Genomic DNA, 17,127 nt, shown 5'->3' on the forward strand with positions numbered 1-17,127 from the left:
TCCATAATGAAGATGATGTCCCACCTCATCCAGAGGTGTCTTTGTTATCTTGTGGGGAATGTCCAGCCCTTATATGCCTCTTCGGGTCCTCAGTCCCTTTCTCAACTTCCTTGCAATCCTCCCCATCTCATCCATCTTCACTGTAATTCTGTTATTTTTTTCATTTTTGTGCTCACTTTCCCATGCGACTTTTGTTCCTGTTTCACGTGCCAAACTTTATGTCTGAGGCTCGGGGGCCGTGTTTTATCCTGTCTGCCTCTGCATACACTTTTGAGAAGTGGGCGTGGAGGTTGCCCCCAGGTGCTGTTTCAGCTGGACCTGCCCAGACTCTCTGAAGTGGGGGCGTCGGGCAGAGCCCATGTGGCTCTGTGGTGGGCCATGTTGCTGAACCGTACGTCTGATGTTTGGGGACCGTGTTTCATTCTGTCTGCCTCTGCATGTACTTTTGAGAAGTGGGGGCGGGGGTTGCCCCCTGGGTGTTTCAGCTGCACCTGCCCAGACTCCCTGAAGTGGGAACGTCGGGCAGCACCTGTGTGGCTCTACGGTGGGCTCTGGTGCTGACAGAACAAGAAGCCACACTCCCCGGACGCGCTCGCAGCTGTGGGCAGGTCTGGGATTGGGACAGGATCATTTCCTTCTCTAAAATACATCTCAACTGTTATCCAGAGGGTTGGCTGTAGGCTTTCAACAGCTTCACTCTTCTTAGTGACCAGGAGACAATTCACTAAACAGAGTTGTGGTCAGGGTTTAATTAGGAATTTCTGCGAGAGGCTGGCGGGACAGCTCCCTCTGCAAGCCTCCTGCAGCCTCCCCGTCCCCACTCTTGGGCCCAGCCACCTGCATTGGTCTGTGGAGGCTGCACATTCTCTGTTCTCCTGAGGGGCTCCTGGACTTCGGGACAGCCTTGGTAAGCTGATGTGTAACTCCCAGTCTCTTCTCTCTTTAAGTAAGTACGTTCATGGAATCCTGATCTTCTAAATTGTTTCATTTTTTTAAAACAGCCACAGCTTCCTAAGCCACCTTGTGTCTGAGTGTGAATCACTTGTTATTTTTCACTGCAGAATGAAGAGAACTGAATCGTAGTATTTAGAGGGTGATGAAAAGACAGAGGTTAGGGTATTCCATTTTCTCACCTTTTCCTTACACTATTTCCTTAAATGCACCCCTCGTATGTCTGTGAAGTTCTTCCCAATTCTGTAACGTCGCTCCATCCTCAAGTAGAACATTTGTGAACAGTAACAAGTATTGATGTGTACACCTCTGCAACCCAGCTGGAATTAATGCTTCTTATTTATCAATAGAGGGTCATGGGATGGCCTGAGGGATTCCCTGTGCATTGTTCCTAGGCCAACGTGCCTACTTGTGAGTGACATGCACATGGCAAGGGCTAGGGAATCTCAGTCTCTGTGATTCGAGTAGTGACATCGTTTACGCAAGGCAGGTGGACGACTGTTTGAGCTTGGCATGCTCCTGGGTGGCACAGCACAGCTGACATGGTGTGGGGCAAGGGCTTGTTCCACGAGCTTCTGTGTTTTTGTTGTTGTTGTTGTTTTTGTTATTTTTTTTGACATGGAATCTCTCTGTGTCGCCCAGGCTGGAATGCAGTGGCGCGATCCAGGCTCACTGAAAGCTCTGCCTCCCGGGTTCACACCATTCTCCTGCCTCAGCCTCCCGAGTAGCTGGGACTACAGGTGCCTGCACCACGCCCTGCTAATTTTTTTGTATTTTTGGTAGAGACGGGGTTTCACAGTGTTAACCAGGATGGTCTCGATCTCCTGACATTGTGATCCACCCGCCTTGGCCTCCCGAAGTGCTGGGATTGCAGGCGTGAGCCACCGTGCCTGGCTTGTTTTTGGTTTTTTTTTTGAGACAGAGTCTTGCTCTGTCATCCAGATTGGAGTGCAGTGGCACGATCTTGGCTCACTTCAACCTCCACTCACTGCAACCTCTGCCTTCCAGTTCGAGCAATTCTCTTGTCTCAGCCCCCCAAGTAGCTGGGATTACAGGCATATGCCACCATGCTTGGCTGATTTTTGTATTTTTAGTAGAGACAGGATTTTGCCATGTTGGTCGGCTTGTCTTAACCTGTTGGTCCCTGGTAATCCGCCCTCCTTGGCCTCCCAGAGTGCTGAGATTACAGGCATGGGCCACTGCACCCGGCCCTGTGTTTGACTCTTAAATCTTCTTTTTCTTTTTAATATTTCTCTTTCTGGAGGGCCACTCAGTGGATATGGAGGAAGAGTTCACAGATGTCCGTATTACATTTGTTTCTTAAATTAGCCTCCCTTGAACACCGCTATAGGGTACAGACGCATGAAGGGCTGAAAGGGTGGTTGCGTCCCAGTAAGTGTGAGCGTGGAGGTAGTCTGTGAGACCCCGGTGTAGGTGAAGGCACCCGTGTGAGATGGCCTGGGACGGGGGTGTGCAGAGCCCTGACCGTGGCACACACCCTTCAGCTTTGATGTTTCAGGCCATTGCTCTGGTCATCAGTGAGCAGAAGGTCTAACAGCAGTGATATTTATCACTAGCTGTGTTGGTCAATGTGTTAGGAGGGTGAACCTGTTTGATTTAAGTTGCTTGACTGGTTTGCATTTAAATAGACACCTGGTGACCTGGTGCCTGGACACTTGCTCTGTGACCTACCCCACGTGGCTTCTCCCTCTGCTATGCATTAGATGAGATGGGCGTGTTTAGGGTGGTGTGGCCCTCGACTGGAATGCATTAGAAGTGCAAACCCTGCCTCACCCCAGACCTGCCCCACCCCAGTGTGACTTTTGGAGGTGGAAGCCCAGCATCCTTCACCTGCCCTCCAGTTGGGCCTGAGGATGCTGAGGTTTCAGAGCAGTGCTTTGCTGGCACACCAGCAAGTCCTGCTTAAAGAGACTAGGATCTGAAATGGCAGGTTACCAGATTGTATAGAAGAAAAATAGAAATGTTTCCTTAGAATGGGTGTAGGAAGAAAAATGATTTCCTTCACCATATCTGGAGAAGATTTCAAATTAGCAGGCACTATTTTTAATTATTAGTGGTCTCTTGTATTTCTTATCTTTTTTTTTTTTTTTTTTTGATACAGGGTCTCACCCTGTTGCCCAGACTGGAGTGCAGTGGTGCAATCTTGGCTCCCTGCAACCTCCGCCTCCTGGACTCAGGTGATCCTCTCACCTCAGGCCCCTGAGTATCTATCTGGGAATACAGGCACGATACCACACCTGGCTAATTTTTGTATTTTTTTTTTTTTGTAGAGACGGGGTCTTGCTATGTTGCCCAGACTGGTCTCAAATTCAAGCATTTGTCCTGCCTCAGTCTTCCAAAATGCTTCTGTGCCCCTGTCCCAACAAGGAAGGACAAGAGATGTGAGCCACACTCCCGGCCTCCTGTCTTTCCTTGTTGGAGCAGGAATGGAGAAGCACTTGCCGCAGCTGACTTGAGTATATCCCGTTTTGGTTTGTTTACCTCACGGGTAACCTGGCAGTGCTGTGCACCAGTGTTGCTGGCCAGCTGTTTTTTCGATGGACTGGCAGAAAATGAAACTGAGACCCGGGTTCCTTTCTCCCTGGGTACTGACCAGGTGGGAGAGGAGGGACGTTATCTGAGTATCTTCTTCATGAAGGCTGGTGGGGAAACGTCAACTTTAAGGTGTCTGGGATCTAAGGCATGAAACCCAGCAGTGCAGCGGAACATAGGGGATGTAGACTTGGGAGCAGAGACGTGCTGGCTGGTGCCCTTGTTCCTGGTGGATTCTGAGTGCAGGAAAAGGTTAGTGAACCAGCCGAGGTCACGGAGCAACCTGCCAAGACCTGCCTGGATGTATGGCTAGCTGCCATGCTGGCCCCAAAACTGCCCATTTGGGGATTCCTTAAAGTTGCAGACCCACCTAGGAGTCCGGAGAGTGTCCCAACCATGACCTCAAAGAACGAGGTGTTGCCTTGAGATCCTCCAAGGTGAGGGTAGGATTTTTTTTTTTCAATTAGCAATAATTTGTTGTGAGTGATCTTGGACCTATTTTCCACTTCTTTGTATAGGAAGAGAGACAGAATAAAAAGTCTCAATGTGCCAGATGCAACATCAATGGATAATGCTGCGATTTGGTTTCCTCCCGTGGTCCGAAACACGTTCTAGAGATGCCGCTGCTTTGTGTGTACTTGAGACAAGGGTCTAAATGTATTAGGGCCTTGATGTAATCTGTAAGACAGCCACAACATGCCTATTTCAAAGAGGCACTGGACAGGAAAGCGTGCTCTACTCAGTACAATGAGAATGCTTCATTGTCATAAGCAAAGTAAAATGCCTCCAAGGCGAGCTTGCCATGCCTTTAATGACCTTGGATACGAGCTACCTAAACCTGCCAGAAAGTGCTTCCAGCATAGCTTCATGCAGTGGTTTCATGCAGTGGCTTCAGTGGAGAATGTGCATATGCGGCTCATACTGAGAGCTGGGCAACACCCTCCTGACCTGACAGGTGCCCATGTGTGAACCGTGAGCCGGGCATCCTGACTTGACGGGTCCCCATATGTGGACCGTGAGCCGGGCAGCACCCTCCTGACCTGACGGGTCCCCTTGTGCCCATTGTGGGACCTCCGTCACTCAAGCAAGTGACACGCGTCAAACTGAATACAGGGAGGAGGGTCCAGGATTGCGTGCGGGCTCCGTGTCTCGTCCTTCTGAGGCCTTCTGGGAAGCCAGGAGGGCAGTGGGGACTTCTATGTGTTTCCTCCTGGTGGCTGTGAATTTGTAGCAATGGCTTTTTGCCAAAGGGCCCGGAGGCGGAATCAGAGCCTGTCTTGGAAAGGATGACACCTTCATGGGCACCTTTTTCCGCCACTGCAGTGCTCCTGTGATTTTCAATATGTGCACCCTGCAGACTTCAGCCTGTTGGTGTCTTGGGGGAATAGATACCAGGATTGCTCCAATGCCTGCAAACCTGAAACAGGAATTTCTCTGCATGAAGTTGGTCACCAAAATGGGAGGTAAGTGGAGAGGGGAAGGAACTTCTTGGCCTCGTCAGCCCTTTTCTTGAAACTCACAGTCAAACTTTGTCAAATTCTAGGTGACGGTGCTTCAGGCGATGCACTTGTGTATGTTATGTCTTGTTTTCTGACTATGGTGCTTCGAGAATTTAAATATTAAGGTGAAATTGCCATGCACAGTTGAATTGGCACCATAATTAGACTCTCTGTAAAGCCTTTTGGTTTCCTGTTAGAGTGACTTACCATTTTTTGAGTTAACTGAAGCAAACTCTGCTGTCAGCACGAAGGAACCACTGTATAGTTAGGACATCCAATTAAATAGAATTATCCTAAATAAAGTGTGCTCTTTTCATAAATTTTAAAAATTCATTTATTCATCAAACACATATTGAGTACTTATTATCCTGGTTGCTAGTCACTGTTTGTATATATTTTTAAGGATTACTTCCACCTAGCTCTGAAATAACATTACATTTAGAATTCAGCCCAGAGGTGATTAAGCATGAACTTTTCTCAGCAGTCTTGTTTTCATTTTTACTTGAGAACATGTTCTCAGACTCAGTGCCCAGCTGACATTACCGTGCGTTGCCCGAGGCACACACCTGCCCGGGGCTGTGTCTCTGGGGCTTTAGAGCAGGAAGGAAGGGCTGCCAGGTGTCTGGCCCTTCCATGTTTCCCTGGGGTAAGAATTAGGCCTTGGGCAGGAGTCTTGGCTTGTCTTACTGGATTAGCTGGTGTCATTCAGTCAGCTTTGCCTTGGTGTTAAGCTCTGGACTGACACTGACCTCTGAGTGGCAGAGGAGAGGATGGCGATTTAGAATCAGTCATGTAGACCGGGGCACCCAGCGGGTCTCGGATAAAAAGTGGTAGCAATTGATCACTTGCCTTTTTGGGAGAACTGTGTGGATTGACTCAGACCTCTTCCTTTTGATTTTATCTTGAGACTTTGTAGAAGCAAAAATACCTTTAGAAAAAATTAAATGATGGGCTTTTGTAATGTTTGTGTCTCCCCAAGATTCACAAGTTGGAATCCTCACCCCCGAGGAGATGGTGCTGGGACGGGGAGCTTTGGGCGGTGAGGATGTTGTGAGGATCTCATAAATGGGATTTGTGCCTCAAAAAGGGACTACAGAGAGCTCCCTCGCTCCTTCCACGGTGTGCGGACCCAGTGAGAAGGCGCCGTCTATGAACCAGGAAGCCCTCACCAGGCAAACCTGTCAGGCCTTGACTATGGACTTCCCAGCCTGAGACTGAGACTGAGAGCTGTGAGAAATGAACTTGTGTCATTCGCCAGCCCCCGCCCAGCCTGTGATATGTTGTTAGAGCAGCCTGGGTGAACGAAGGCAGGTTGTGAATTTTCTGTCGTACTTTCTGGCTTCAGATACTTGCTAAGGAGATGTCACCATCTTACCCAGGTGGCACTGTCTGGAATCAGATGTTTCGTTATCATTTGACCCTGTTCTTGCCCCACGCCTGTGCCGTTCACACCTCCAGGTGTCTCGGCTGCCCGCGGCCCCTCCAGACGTTTCTGATTCGCGGTGTGATACTGGTCGCGGCCGCGCCGTCAGTGACCAGGAGTAGGAGCTCGCGCCCCTCGTGAACCAGCAGCCTCACCCGGAAGCTGCCGAGAAGCGTTTGACAGAAGGTGATCACGCCTCAAGACTGAAACTTCCTGTTTACAGGGAATGGAGGTGCATAGTAGGGAATTTAATGATGGCCCTAGAAACAGATGCCTCTGGGGTAGGGGATATTCTGCAGGACAATGGCCCCGGACTCTCGAAAATTGAAGATCACACATAAAAGTGTGCGAGGCTGTCCCTGACGAAGACGGGGAAGGAGAATCACTCGGTGCAGTGTGTGGCCCGGATAGAAAAGACGTTTTCGGGACGATTGTGCTTACTGAACATAACCTGGACAGCAATGCTCTGAAATCGTTCTTGTCTGCTGATGATGGCAGTGCGGCTGCAGAGGGGCCCTTATTCCTAGGGAACGTGTGCCTGAGGACTCGGTGAGGCAGCAGGAGCCTCTCACCTTCAAGTGGCTCCAGAGGAGAAACAAATCTGTCTCTCTGTCTGATCTACAGAGACAGTGAGAAAGCAAATCTAACGACACATTAGCAGTTGTTGGAGCTCCACGTGGAGAAAACTTGACCACTCGTTGTACTGTTCTTCCACTTTTTAAATATGTTAGAACATTTTCATAATGAAAATGTGAGAAAGTAAAAATAAATCTGGAAATTAGAACGGAAGTGAGCCCAGCCAAGCACTCTTGGGTTCAGCTGGGAAGAGCCAATCGTCCGTTGGTGTTCTCTCAACTCGTCATGGGGATTTCCTCCTCCTGGGTTCACCACCTAGTTTTCCTTGTGATAGTTATTTTATACATAGCTATGAGCATAGGTGATGCTGAAAACACACGTTTAGTGTGGTTTGTCATTAAGAATTTGGAGAACTGGCTAAAGAAACCACTTGTGCAGATTTGAGATGAGCACTGCCTGCCTCAGCGTCTGTGGTAACAGCTTCATTTGGGTGCAGAGCTTGGCAGAGGTTTGAGTGACCCTGTCTCGATGGTCCTGTGTCAGAGGACAAGGTTAAACGTCACCACCGAGGGCCCTGTTGAGCCTCTGGGCCGGAAGTAACCTCCCCCGGGCTGGTGAGGCAGCCTCTGGGGGCCTTTCCTGACAAAGCCCTTCACTGAGCTTCAGTTTGGCCACCTCTGACCTCACCTCCCCGACTGCAGGGCCTCGAGGTCTCACCACCTCCAGCCTGAGCGCCCAGTGCCCAGAGGCAATTTCCCGCCTTCCCTGGGGGCTCAGGATGCCGGCTCCCGGGGCAGTGCCCGCAGCTGGGCCCCTCCTCCTGGGCTGGGGGTAAGGCTGGGCACGGCCTCCTGATATGTCCCACTGGCCACTTCACGACAGCTGCAGCCCACACTGCGTGGCCGCTCCTGCTTCTGTTGGATGAGGAGATGCAGGCCTTCACCGAGGCTTCCCGGCCTTGCCCCTGCTGGCCCCAAGGCTATGCCGCTTCCCCCTGCCCAGCCCCTGGTCTCTGTACAGTGTCTGTCCAGGATGTCTGTCCATCCGTCCTTGACATTCTATCCAGACGCGGCCACTCTCATCCTAGTCTGTGAGGGGTGAGCAGAGCCCAGGTGCGGTCGATGTGGAGACGCTGATGGACTTCAGTGTGCAGGGAAGTGAGTTCCTTCATATCCACAGCCTCTGCGCAGCCAGCTGGGAGCGCACCCCATTCACTGGTGGATGTGCCTTGTTTTTTAGCCCAATCGCCTACATTAGGTCAGACAAGTCACAGTTGCCTGCGTTTCCGGCTTTCGTGACCATCCGCCTCCCTCCTCTGCCTGGGGCTGAATGGTGGGGTCTGTCGTGGGTTCGTGGGAGCCTCTGTTCTTGTGAGGCCACCAGGGACTGTTATCCAGGCTGATTCCATAGGAGGAGTTTGGGGTGAGCTCCTGAGCGAGAGTTGGGAAGACTGACGTCTGCGTAAACCTTGCTTGTTCGTGGTTATTCCTCTCAGTCTTCTTAAATTCTGAAAAATTGGGGGCCAGTTTGAAATAAGGATTTAGGTATGGATTGGTGAGGAAAGAACGTTAATCTGATTGAGTTTACGTTGTGTGTGATAATTTTATGCTACCCTCGGGAAGAACTGAAGATGTTGACAGTGTTGTGAGAATCATTTCTTTCTTTCTTTCTTTCCTTCTTTCTTTCTTTCTTTTCTTTTCTTTCTTTCTGTTTCTTTCTTTCTTTCTTTCTTTCTTTTCTTTTCTTTCTTTCTTTCTTTCTTTCTTTCTTTTCTTTTCTTTTTTCTTTTCTCTTCTCTTCTCTTTTCCTTTCTTTCTTTTCTTTCTTTCTTTCTTTCTTTCTTTCTTTCTTTCTTTCTTTCTTTCTTTCTTTCTTTCTTTCTTTCTTTTTCTTCTTTCTTTCTTTCTTTCTTTCTTTCTTTCTTTCTTTCTTTCTTTCTTTCTTTCTTTCTTTCCTCTTTCTTTCTTTTCTTTTCTTTCTTTTTTTTTTTTGATGGAGTCTCACTCTTGTTGCCCAGGCTGGAGTGCAATGGTGCAATCTCAGTTCACTGCAATCTCTGCGTCCTGGGTTCAAACAATTTTCCTGCCTCAGTCCCCCAGTAGCTGAGATTATAGGCGCTCACCACCATGCCCAGCTAATTTTTTGTATTTTTGGCAGAGATGGGGTTTTGCTTTTAAGGAGATTGTTCATTAAGTATTAATTGGTGGCCTGCCGTTGAACTAATGTTAGTGTAGTACTGACATCATCAGCCACGGCAGAAACTTACTTGGCATCCCTGGAAAAGAGGGCAGGGAAGCATAGTGCCCTGAAACCACCTCATTCTCCAGTGCTACTTCCAACTCTGAGCTGATGGTCATTATGAGTGGATCTGCCCTGAACAAGTAGTTTAGTGCAGCTGCCTTGGACAGGCAGGTTAAAAGTAACAAACTGCCACAAAACTCAGCTAATAAAATGTCAAGAGAGACATGGGGCGCCAGGAAGGGGTGAGGCCTGTCTCCCTGTGTACCATCTGTGTGGAGCCTCAGTACCTAGGACACAGCGTTTACGCAGAGGCCCAGGTTTTTATTAGCATTTCCCTGAATAAAATGTCACTTGTGAGCTGCGGACTGGGAAGCTTTTTCTGATGATTAGGTTTTGTAATGTGGGATCATCTGTAGGCAAGGTGGATCTGAGGGCTGTAGGATCTGGAGACTGTCCAGGGCGGCTTTCTGGGGATGACAGGCTTGTCTCGTCAGCAGTCAAGACACCAAAGAGAGTCTTTCTGAGAATAAAAGAAAGAAGCTTTTAAGGAAAAAAGCAGTTTCTCTCTCTGTTTGGGAGTTGAGTGCATTTTCCTACATTTATTCGGAGATGTTCCTTGGTTCCCACCATGTGCTATTGCCCCGCTATGGGGTAGGGTCACCCCACCGCGTACCTAACCCAGGAAAACTCCTCTGCAGTGATTTCAGAGGCTGTGTGCATTTCTCTTGCCTCAATGGGTGGAGTGAGTTTTTCTTCCTACTTTTTTTAGTCAGTTTTCTTAATCTAGCGTACCTTGCGTAGAGAGCAGTCCACCTGTAACCAGTTTGTTCCTGGAGGTGCTGCAGTGACCTTGGTTACGCGTGGGCCCCGTGGCTCAGGATGGGTCGAGGAAGGAGTGTGTGTGTGAGCAGTGGGCACTGGCCAGAGGCAGGGGAAGTGTGGCCACTTGTGGCTTAAACTCCCCCCATGCGCTCTACTGCACCGCTGGGACGTGAACACTCTCGCCCTGGACGTTTTCTCTGAATGCTCAGTGCCCAGGCTCTTGGGTACACAGGCGGCCCCGGGGTTTATTTGAAAAAGGTGTCATGAACAGTGAAGTAACCAACGTGCCTAAGCTTTGAGTGACATGAAGGAACGTAGAGGCTGCTGAAATCCTGGTCATTTTAGAACAAAGTATTTTATTAACAGTTTTCTAAAAGAAAGAAATCGTTAAAAAATTGATCCCTGTTGAGGTAGAAGGATCTCGTCCTCATGCTTCTCAGTTCTTTCCAGAATCAGCTTCCAGTTCAGCTGCACAACAGGTTCTGCTGGTGGCTGGAGCAGCCCAGGCAGGTGCTGTTGGGTCTGAGTTCACACTGGTGCCCGTGTGGTCTCCAGTTATGGTGTGGGCTGTGGGGTCTGAGTTCACAGCATTGCCCATGTGGTCTCCAGTTACGATGCTGGCCGTGGAGTCTGAGTTCACACTGGTGCCTGCGTTTAGAACGTGAGTTTGACGTTACTGTGGTAAGGGGTATCCTACACGTCATAATTCCTAGTCAATATCAGGTATTTAGTTAAAATAGAGTCAAGTATAGAGAGGCATTGGCCCCTCTGGCGAAAGGGCAAGGCACGGTGCTTTAGGTCCAGGTCCCCAATATCAACTATGAAAATAAAACGTTGTCAACTCCAATTGCAGCCCTGTCCTCAGCGGGTCATTGTTTATGCTAACAATTATAAACAGCGTGAACTTGCTGTCCTGAGAGGCAACACACCCTTCATTCTCTCTGCAGTGCAGCTGCCTTGGTGGATGGAACATGCCCCTCCTCCCTCCCTCCACCCTCCTCTCTCCTTCTCTCCCTCCTCCTCTCTCCCTCCCTCCCCCCTCTCCTCTCCCTCCCTCCCCCCTCTCCTCTCCCTCTCTCCTCTCCTCTCCCTCCCTCCTGCCTCCTCTCTCCCTCCCTCGTCCTCCTCTCTCCCTCTCTCCCTCTCTCCCCCCTCCTCTCTCTCTCCTTCCCCCCTCCTTCTTCCTGTTTTCTCTCACCATTCTCCCTCCACCTTCTCTCCTGGGTGAAGGGCAGAAGAGAAGAGACCGCTGGAATCTTGTGCTTCATCCAAGCAGCTTGGGGGCAGCATCAACAGCTGCAATTTGGCTGCCCCAGCAGGTGCCTCAGGGCAGCCTTTCTAATGGGAGTCCTGGAATCATGTCTTTCCTTAATGTGCCCTAAAGGCTGGAGGACATGAAGTGAAACAATGCTCCATGCTCAGTCCTGTGATTTTGTGTATTTATTGGACTTACTTTGAAATTAAACTAAATGATACTCAAAGTACAGCATGAGAAAAACGAAAAAACAGGCTATGGTGTTTGAAAACCAAACAAAACCGTTTGGTTTGTTGGTTTGTTCTTAGACCTTCACAGGCTCCTAGGTCACACGTTTCAGTTTCTCAGCGAGTGACATTCTCTGCGGAAGCCGTGTCAGCCTCTTGTTTGATGATGTCAGCCACAGCAGAAAGAAGCACTCCATAGGTCCTGTGCTCAGCACCTTGGCGTGAGCTCTTGCAATCTTCTGTTCATCCTCATCACAGCTCTGTGCAGTGGGCGTCCTCCTGATCCCGGTGGGAGGATGGAGGATGGAGGCGGAACGGTGAGTGACAGCAGGATCACATGAGGGGTCTCTCCCGAGGTAGAGAGGGGAACCGGCCCAGAATCTCAGTGCCCATTACGTCCTTCCTACTCCTCCTCTGCCTCTCTGTGACTGACTCAGGCTGCAGGGATAGATGTGAGTATGTGCAGAGTGTGTGTGCACCCCTGGGGGTGTGTGCTCATATTGGCAGGGAGGGATGTGAGTGTGTACAGAGCGTGTGTGCACACCTGGGGATGTGTGCTGGCATTGGCAGGGACAGATGTGTACAGAGTGTGTGTGCACACCTCGGGGGTGTGTGCTGTTGGCATGGACAGACGTGAGCGTGTACAGAGGAAGTGTACACACCTGGGGGTGTGTGCTGGTGTTAGCATAGACAGACATTAGCGTGTACAGGGCATGTGTACACACCTGGGGGTGTGTGCTTATGTTGTTTTGTAAGCGGCAAATACGTGGCCCGATGCTTCTGGCGGCCCTGCGCCCGTGCTGAGTCCGTCAGTGGCTCTCGGGTTGGGGTCTCCATCTCCCCAGACAGCACTAGAGTGTCTTGAGGTTTCAGATTCTTCCTCTCCGGTTACTTGGGCCTCCTCAGACCGAACGTCAGAACCAGCCAACTGCAAACTACAAGAACATTCAAATGCATCTTCAGTAGAGAAAACAAAAGCAATTGGAATAATTTTCCAACATGACCCCGTGGTTAAGCCGTTAGATACTCCAGCTAACAGATTGAGTCACTTTAAAATTCACACCAATTAAAATGGTTGTGAGAGTTGCAGAGCTTTACCGCTAAACCTTGAAATAATTGAAGAGTTCTGCTCCACTTGCTTACAAACTGGGGTTGGGCATAACTTTCAGTCCAAAGTAGTAACCTTCTAAATCCAGCTTAGATGCGAGGCTCCCACTCACACAGGAAGAGAGAGAGACCCTTGATTATTCTCCTGTTTCAGATACTTTGTCATTTTTTTTGTATCCTGATCATCACTTCTGCTTTTCCAATTCAAACTAAAGGGAGTTTAGTTCTGTTTTGGAGAAGCTGTGGTTAGTGGTTTCTTTTTATGGTTTGCTTAATCTCTTAAGTCTGGCACTTACATTTATCCAAATGGACTTTGCTTTAGTAAGACGGTGCCATAGCCCAGGGCTTCTCCCTCCATATCTGCTCCCCAGGAGGCCCCCTAGGAATGGGCGCTAGAGATCCAGCCCCTCTCCGTGTGCCATTTTCTTTGAGTCTAATGTAGGTTTGGCTCAGAGAAGAAAAGAGGCCTCCGGGTTAGGTGCCTCTGACTGCTTGCTTGTGAAATGTTTAATGATAAGGCGACTTCCAAACTAATTTTACACATTAATAGTTGTAACTTAAAGTATCACTGCAGTCATAAGAACAAGAAACACTCCCATAAAGTAGATAGGCAGAAAAAAGCCATAAAAGTTTAATAAAGTGCAAATAAAATGGTGTTGTAAGAATGTACAGTGGGAAATGTTCTCAGTCCAGCCAGATCGGCTGTGGCGTCCTCCTGTAAATACATTCAGCCACGTGTGGCCCTGATCGCAATCAGTACTGTGAATTGTGATCCAGAATGTTCTTGGGGGCCGATACCTGGACTGTGCCAGCAGCTGAGTCTGATTGGACATCACGGCGGTGATGTGCTAGGCGTGGCCAGCTGGGCCGAGGGGTGGCCACCTGTGCACTAGCCACGTGCAGCTGTTATTCTTGTGATGGAGTTGCACGGGGCGTGGCCTGTCCACCTGGGCTACTTATAGTACCGGGAACCCAACTTCTGGTGGGTGCCTCCCGACATGGGAGCTGTCTTTTTTATCCAGGGCCCTCTGGCGCTGCAGACCCTGAGTGCACGGGGAGGCAAAGGAGGGCTCTGCTGGGCCATGGAGGTCCCCAAGCAGGTGGTCACTCATTGCTTGTGGAGTGGTCCATGGCCTGTGAGTTTATTCCCGGGGTCTGTGTGAGCGAGGTTAACCAGTTCACAGCTGGGCACTTACCCCTTACACAGGTGATACTAGTTAAAGTGGAATCTATATTAGCTCGCACGGGAGCGTGTGAGGAGCTGGGAGGGTGGTGAGGCTTGGCCCTAGCGCTGGAGCCCGGGCTCCTGACTTTCTGCGTCTTCCTGTTGCGGGGCCATCAGGGCCGCTGTGGGTCCTGAAGACAGTAGGTGCCATATGGACCAGGGGATGCGGAAGCCTCTAGAGGCTGTGGGAGGCAAGGAGACAGTCGCTTCCCCAGAGCCAGCCCTGCCGACACCTCGACGTTAGCTGGTGGGACCTGTTTTGGACTCCAGCTCTCAGAAATGGGAGAAAATAAGTCAGTGTTTAGGACGCTAAATTTGGGGTGATTTAATGGAGAAATAGAAAACCAGCCCACGAAGGTGCACGCATTGAAATGTGCTGTGTCCAGGTGTTCACAGTGGCGTGAGGGGGATGGCGTCAGGGTTCTGGGAACTGTGCAGTTTTACTGAAGGAAGGGGGCTCGCCACGCCTTTCCTCATGTAACTGAAGGTATGTATGCCTGCCACACTGCCCAGGAGACAGGGACCAGAATTCTGACTTTATTTCTTATGGGAACCAAGGTCAGAACACGGTGAGGGCTGAAACGAGCTTCCTACAGCCTGAACTGGGCAGACGAATCGCAAGTAGTTTGTGTTTTTCTACACAGACCTGTCCTTTCAGGTTTTGTTAAGTTCTGGAAAAAGGGAGAAGCCAGGCACACCTCGGCGACGGACAGTGTTTCTGGAGGTGGTGTGGCTTCAGCCTGAATGTGGCTGTGTGGCTGGGAGGCTCAGAAACTGCCCTCCAAGAGCACTCATCTGTTCCTTATTGCACTAATACCTCATTTACAGAAATCCACAGAAATTACAGAGCTGTGCGGGAGGCCTCTGGTCTGGATGGCTTTGTGTGGACCGAGGTCACGGGGTGTTGTCTCAAGTGCTTATCCTGATCTGGCAGAGGCTCTGTTCCCAAATGATTATGCCACAGTTTCAGAGCCTATATCTGAGTGATAGTCTTTTAACTTTGGTGCATAAAAGCAAACAAAGTATGTCTTGAGAGTCTAAAAATCCGTTTAGTAGCATGGCTGTAAACTCATACATGGGGCATTGGGATGGAGTGAAAACCACCGTCACCTGGCGTGGACGCTGTGTGGTATTCTGTGTGGTGGCCTGCTCGTGCCTTGAGCTCCATCTGCAGTGTGAACAAAAGCTGTGCATTTGAGAAATGTGGGCAGGTCAGCTTGCTCCTCCAGGGGCCTGCAGGCGTCCGGGCGAGGGGCCTGGGATGAGGCCACGTCAGTGGGAAGGAGCTTGGTTGTGTCAGCAGATATGTCTGTCTTTACAGGCCCGCAAGCCCGCCAGAACCCAGTTTTCTTTGGTCATCTAATGCCAGAAAAAAACCCATTTCTTAGAGATTCTCGTAATTTATGTTAATGAACCATTTGACCATACATAAGATGTTATAAATGCATGAGGCTTTATAACTTGGCAGATGTATAACTCGCATGTCATGATTGAATCAAACTGTTGAAGATACTGGTTTCACTTGAAGATTTTTAGCATTTTATGCGCAAATCAAATGCCAGTAACATTTTGAAGGAGTATTTTGGAATCGTAAATACAGTGGGACACTGCTGGGTCTCTGCGATGCTGGTGAGGTGTACGTGACCTCAAGCTCTTGGAGCTTACAAATAAGATTCCTAAATTGTCACACCTGCAGTGCTGGAAGTCAACGTGGATTTCTGTAAAGGAGGTATTAGTGCAATAAGGAACAGATGAGTGCCCTTGGAGGGCAGTTTCTGAGCCTCCCAGACTCCCCAGGAGGAAGCGGGAGAGGGAGCTGGGTTTGCTGGTGGCCCTGCGTGGCAGGTAATTACGTGCAATAAGGAACAGGTGAGCGCCCTTGAGGGCGGTTTCTCACTCTGCTTCGGAACTGCAAGTGGAAGACGCCCCAAAGTGGGGGTGGGGGGTGTGGTTGGTTATCCAATGGGGCCGGATTTGCTGTTGGCCGCTGTGTGGCAGGTCACTGCGGGGAGCGATGGGAGGTGAGTGGAGTGGGAATAGAGGATGCACCCTCCACAGCTACTGCTGGGAGTTGGCTCTGGTAGCAGACGGGGCATAGAGGGATTCCCATGAGGGGCAACACGGCCGGGGTCCCACGTGTGCTGGACGCTGAGGTGTGGCTATATGTGATCTCAGTCTCCACAGCCGTCCTGGGAAGTGGGTTCAGTCACCTTCCTTTCTCCCATTTGAGAAATCTCGGGCTTACATCACAGCTGGGTGGGTTGGAACTAATGTCTCAGGCAGGACGTTGGCCCGAGAGCCCAGATCTTAACCCCCCCTGCTCTTTTCAGTTCACCAAGCTTGTAGAGAGGGGTGTGTGGTGGTGGGGGGTGGTTGAGAAACCAACACAGTAGAATGGGGGAAGGAAATAAACCAGGCAGGAGACACAGGCTGTGCTTGGGAGGTCTGCACGGGGTGTGGGTGGCACCTCTGGGCCTGTGAACCCCGTTCTGTGCTCTCGGCTTGCCCAACCTTGGCCCTCAGCCATATGCTGTGCACTTTAGGTGAAATCTCAGTCCCTCGAGTGATGCGGGCATCTTTTCTCCCTGGCTTTGCCTCTCCTTAAATCATGGAGTCTCAGTGGGGATGGCGGGGTGGTTGGTGGTCCATGGAATTGGCCCTCCACTTCCCCATCCCTGTCCTGTCCTGTCTGGCCTGTTACCTGTGTCTGTGTCCCTTCAGAGCCTGCAAATGAGTGGAGGCCACGGCAGCCTCTCGCTGATTGGCCTCTCAACTTTTTTATTCATCAGAATCGTGTTAAATGCTGATTCCTAGGTACCCCATTAGACTGTCTACGCCTGCCTGGCATGGGTACTTTGGGGAAGGTACAGAGGGTTGTTGGGCTGTTCCAAGAGGGAATTTGCATTTGTAGAATGTCAGCTGTGGTCTTTCCAGCACTCTACTTTCCACGCACACATGGCATTAAACCTGGAAGACCTCTGGGTGCTGTGCTGGTGAGGAAGCCCCGGCTGGACGAGGGGCTGCTGGGGCTCGGACTTGATTCCTGGGCTGGGGGCTGTGGGCTTATTCTCTTCAGTGGGTCTGCTGATGGGATGCCCTGGGAAGTCCTGCTGTGCACTCGGGGAAGGTGCAGACACACGCTCGGGAAATACAGACCATGGATTTAAAACTTCCTACTGGAATATCTTTTATGAGCAAAGTAATTTGCATCTAACTGTAGACAATCATTGCTTGAATAATTGACTTGT

The 17,127-nt window shown here is 50.1% G+C and overlaps 1 long non-coding RNA gene across 5 annotated transcripts in view; it reads left to right on the top strand.

Annotated features, from left to right (window-relative positions):
• The window catches only part of LOC139361619 (uncharacterized), a 131,968-nt gene that overhangs the window by 30,446 nt on the left and 84,395 nt on the right, over positions 1-17,127 (top strand). Inside the window, exon 1 of one of the 5 annotated variants that reach the window (XR_011619192.1) lies at positions 11,330-11,864. The exons of 2 other annotated variants lie outside the window; for them this stretch is intronic. This is a non-coding gene — a long non-coding RNA (uncharacterized lncRNA). Of the gene's footprint in view, positions 1-11,329; positions 11,865-17,127 lie in introns of those variants that run through there. 2 more of the 5 variants (XR_011619194.1, XR_011619196.1) reach the window with 2 other exon arrangements.

The sequence above is a fragment of the Macaca nemestrina genome, unplaced genomic scaffold (assembly GCF_043159975.1).
Source record: "Macaca nemestrina isolate mMacNem1 unplaced genomic scaffold, mMacNem.hap1 Scaffold_73, whole genome shotgun sequence".
Classification (NCBI taxonomy): domain Eukaryota; kingdom Metazoa; phylum Chordata; class Mammalia; order Primates; family Cercopithecidae; genus Macaca; species Macaca nemestrina.